Genomic DNA, 5,000 nt, shown 5'->3' with positions numbered 1-5,000 from the left:
GGCCTGGCACCCCGCGCGGCATCTGGTGTCCGCCTCCCGCCCGCGACTGCGCCGTGCCTTCGTAGGGAAGGCGTTGATGCGGGCGCGGATGGCGTCGATGTATTCACGCCCAGATAGCAGGCGACTGGTGTCGGCGACCCACTGATGTTGGCCACTGACGGCGGCAGAAGATGACAGTGCCGCACCGTCAATGGCGATGTGTAGGCGCGCCGCCCACATTTCCCCAACCTGCGTTGACGATTTGAGGAGGTGGCCCTCCCACATTAGGTGGCGCTCCAGCACCTCGATCTCACGCTGCACCTCATCCATGCCTGCACCGTCGCAGGCTGGCCCTATCTTCTTCAGCGCCAGGAGACGGGACCGACGGAGGGTCGGACCCATCCATCGGCAAGATGGAATGCCGAGGCCCCCCTGGGCAACAGGAGCGTGGAAGTATCCCAGGGGGGTGTCCGCTGGAAGGCGGAACCATCTCCTGACGGCGGCCCGGATGGTAACGTCGGCCGACTTCAATGCACCCACCCGGGTGCGGCTGAGGGCCAGCCCGTGGTACAGGCCAGGGAGAAGTACGTTGGTGAGAGCGTGGAGGCGCTGTTGCGGCTTCAGCGGAGCTCGGGAGATGACGTCAAGCTGCTCCACCAGGTGGCTACGTGGATTGAAGACACAGCGACCCGCCGTGGAAAATTGCAGCCCCAGGTACCGGAAGGTTTCACCCACACGCAGGGCAGGCATGGTGGTATTGCCTGCTGTGAAGGTGACATTGCTGTCCACCTTCACCTTCTTCTCGCGCCCTGACGCGACTAAGGCGAGGGTGAAACACTTCCGGGCGTTGATCTGCAGCCCCAGGTGGGCGAGGGCTGCGGTAGCTGCGTCGATGAGGGACTGCAAGCCCCTCGGGGTCGCTGCAAACAGCAAGACGTCATCTGCAAAGGCCGCAGCGTTGACTCTGCGACCGAGGATCCGAGCTCCGATGTGGGAGGGCAGTTGGCCTAAAACGTAGTCCACCGCAAAGTTGAACAGGAGGGGGGAGAGGGGATCGCCCTGGCGAACGCCCCGTGCTGGCTGCACAGACACGCCCACGCCGGCGCCGTCCGCTATCACTGTCGTGCTGCCCTCGTAGCACCGCTCGACATACTCGACAAAGCAATCCGGCAGGCCATGCGCCTTCAGCACGGGGCGAAGGGCAGCATGATCTACCGAATCGAATGCCTTAGATACGTCGATCGATGCCACAAAGACAGAGCGGCAGGAGCGAACTGCGTCGGTGAGAGCAGTGTCCAAGATGAAGGTATTTTCCAACATCCCATCCCGAGGGATGAATGCCCGCTGACGTTCGTCCACAGCACATGCGCGCATCAGGCGTGACGCGAGAACCTTGTGAAAGGTCCGCGCCAACACCGAGCAGACCGTAATGGGGCGAAAGTCAGCGGGGGATGTTGGTGCAGCCGTTTTCGGGAGAAGGGACGTCCGCGCGCGAAGCAGGCATTCCGGAAGGGCGCGGGCCAGAAGGAAGAGATTCATCACTTTCACCAGGACTTCGTGCGGCAGGCGCCGCAACTCCGCTGGGGTAAGGCCGTCCGGCCCGGCTGCTGATCCCCTGGGCGGCAACGCGGCGGCGACCTCCTCATGTGTGACCGGCCCCCATATGCACTCGAGAGCGACAGGCTCTGAGTGCGGGAGGAGGCGGTCACGAATGAAGCCCGCGGTGGAGATGGGCTTCTTGGTGAAGAGGTCCGCCCAGAAGTCCAGCAGACCAGGGATGGCAGGTGGCGGCTGGAGCAGGGTGCCATCCAAGAGGCCGCGCACGCAACGTGCACGCGACCGTCGGAAGGCATCCTGCGTTCTCGCGTACTCCCAGCGGCGCCGCTTGCGCTTCTGCGTCGGCGGCGCGGCAGGCGGCCGCTTCGATGGTTGGCGCGGCCGCTGTGTCCTGGTGATCGATCTCTCCCCTCTGGACCCGACCGACGCAAGGGCATCCGGGAGCATGCCCAGGATGACATCGGGCGGCGTGCCCCGCCCCAGACCTATGACACGATCCAGGGCAGAGAAACGCTGGGCGGAAGCGGGTAGCCCCGCCAGATGCTCCCAGATGGCGGCGTCAGTCGGCCCCTCCGGCGGCGGCCCGGTGGTGTCGGCCGCGAAGTCCTCGGCTGCGTCGACGGGCGGCGCAGCGGCCTCGCCCGCGTCAGGCAGCGGGCTCGCTGCTCCCCGGCGGGACGCCGGCTCTTCCCCCCGACCGATCTCAAGCGCCTCCATGAATTGGCGGACAAGCTGCTTGTGGGCAGCTTGCCGCCGTCGGCACTTGATTGCCTCAAGCGTTCGGTCGGGGAACATCCTGATGAGTTCTTGATTTACAAAGAAGAACCGGGCGTCCCTCTCGAGGAACAGTTCGGCCTCTGCCTTGGCGAGCGACAGGACTTCTTCCTCCGTCCACCTCGCGCGATGCCTCTCCGTGACGATCTCCGCGTTGGCGGCCGCAAGGTGTTGGCGGCGGCGATGGACCCCGAGACCGTTCTTGGTGGTGAAGCTGCGGTGGCACTCACTACAGGTGTATTCAGCTGCAAAAGTTACAAGATTTTCGGCACGGCCGGTTGGCCGGCTAGGTGCTGGGGGAGTTGGGGTGGCACCTTCAGCGGAAGGGCCACCACTTATTCTCTGATTACTGCCCCCAACTAAAAAAGGGATAGTGCGAGGGGGGGCTGGTAACCCCCCCAAGCCCCTGGTGCGGTCTTCCACTCTGCGAAAATCAGCGGGCCCACGAGAAGGGGAGAAGACCACAGGAGAGGAGAGGCTAAGAGGGCTAGGCCCATGTATTGCGCATCACTCTCCCTGTAACTATAACCCAAGGAAGGCACCTCGCAGCAGCAGCACGACTACATCAAGACCGCACTTCGAAAAGCCAAGTCCGGATGCAGCCACACCGCCGCCACTTGGCCACCTTAAGAGAGTCATAGTTACTCCCGCCGTTTACCCGCGCTTGCTTGAATTTCTTCACGTTGACATTCAGAGCACTGGGCAGAAATCACATTGCGTCAACACCCGCTAGGGCCATCGCAATGCTTTGTTTTAATTAGACAGTCGGATTCCCCCAGTCCGTGCCAGTTCTGAGTTGATCGTTGAATGGCGGCCGAAGAGAATCCGCGCACCCGCGCGCCCCCGGAGGAGCACGCTAAGGCGGACGCGGCCTCGCAGCAAGGAAGATCCGTGGGAGGCCAAGGCACGGGACCGAGCTCGGATCCTGCACGCAGGTTGAAGCACCGGGGCGCGAACGCCGCGCAGGCGCGCGCATCCTGCACCGCCGGCCAGCACGAGGCCGACCAACGGCGAGAGCAGACCACGCCCGCGCTAAACGCCCGCACTTACCGGCACCCCTACGGCACTCACCTCGCCCAGGCCCGGCACGTTAGCGCTGACCCACTTCCCGACCAAGCCCGACACGCCCCGATCCTCAGAGCCAATCCTTATCCCGAAGTTACGGATCCAATTTGCCGACTTCCCTTACCTACATTATTCTATCGACTAGAGGCTCTTCACCTTGGAGACCTGCTGCGGATATGGGTACGAACCGGCGCGACACCTCCACGTGGCCCTCTCCCGGATTTTCAAGGTCCGAGGGGAAGATCGGGACACCGCCGCAACTGCGGTGCTCTTCGCGTTCCAAACCCTATCTCCCTGCTAGAGGATTCCAGGGAACTCGAACGCTCATGCAGAAAAGAAAACTCTTCCCCGATCTCCCGACGGCGTCTCCGGGTCCTTTTGGGTTACCCCGACGAGCATCTCTAAAAGAGGGGCCCGACTTGTATCGGTTCCGCTGCCGGGTTCCGGAATAGGAACCGGATTCCCTTTCGCCCAACGGGGGCCAGCACAAAGCGCATCATGCTATGACGGCCCCCATCAACATCGGATTTCTCCTAGGGCTTAGGATCGACTGACTCGTGTGCAACGGCTGTTCACACGAAACCCTTCTCCGCGTCAGCCCTCCAGGGCCTCGCTGGAGTATTTGCTACTACCACCAAGATCTGCACCGACGGCGGCTCCAGGCAGGCTCACGCCCAGACCCTTCTGCGCCCACCGCCGCGACCCTCCTACTCGTCAGGGCTTCGCGGCCGGCCGCAAGGACCGGCCATGACTGCCAGACTGACGGCCGAGTATAGGCACGACGCTTCAGCGCCATCCATTTTCAGGGCTAGTTGCTTCGGCAGGTGAGTTGTTACACACTCCTTAGCGGATTCCGACTTCCATGGCCACCGTCCTGCTGTCTTAAGCAACCAACGCCTTTCATGGTTTCCCATGAGCGTCGATTCGGGCGCCTTAACTCGGCGTTTGGTTCATCCCACAGCGCCAGTTCTGCTTACCAAAAGTGGCCCACTTGGCACTCCGATCCGAGTCGTTTGCTCGCGGCTTCAGCATATCAAGCAAGCCGGAGATCTCACCCATTTAAAGTTTGAGAATAGGTTGAGGTCGTTTCGGCCCCAAGGCCTCTAATCATTCGCTTTACCGGATGAGACTCGTACGAGCACCAGCTATCCTGAGGGAAACTTCGGAGGGAACCAGCTACTAGATGGTTCGATTAGTCTTTCGCCCCTATACCCAGCTCCGACGATCGATTTGCACGTCAGAATCGCTACGGACCTCCATCAGGGTTTCCCCTGACTTCGTCCTGGCCAGGCATAGTTCACCATCTTTCGGGTCCCAACGTGTACGCTCTAGGTGCGCCTCACCTCGCAATGAGGACGAGACGCCCCGGGAGTGCGGAGGCCGCCGCCCCGTGAAGGGCGGGGAAGCCCCATCCTCCCTCGGCCCGCGCAAGGCGAGACCTTCACTTTCATTACGCCTTTAGGTTTCGTACAGCCCAATGACTCGCGCACATGTTAGACTCCTTGGTCCGTGTTTCAAGACGGGTCGTGAAATTGTCCAAAGCTGAAGCGCCGCTGACGGGAGCGATTATTCCGCCCGAGAGCATCCCGAGCCAACAGCGGCGCGGGTCCGGGGCCGGGCCAGGT

The 5,000-nt window shown here is 62.3% G+C and overlaps 1 pseudogene; it reads right to left on the bottom strand.

Moving 5' to 3' along the window:
* The window catches only part of LOC124727170, a 7,959-nt pseudogene that overhangs the window by 2,140 nt on the left and 819 nt on the right, over nt 1–5,000 (bottom strand).

Source organism: Schistocerca piceifrons, unplaced genomic scaffold, assembly GCF_021461385.2.
Source record: "Schistocerca piceifrons isolate TAMUIC-IGC-003096 unplaced genomic scaffold, iqSchPice1.1 HiC_scaffold_1086, whole genome shotgun sequence".
In the NCBI taxonomy this organism is placed as follows: domain Eukaryota; kingdom Metazoa; phylum Arthropoda; class Insecta; order Orthoptera; family Acrididae; genus Schistocerca; species Schistocerca piceifrons.
This window is presented reverse-complemented; position numbering and strand designations above follow the sequence as displayed.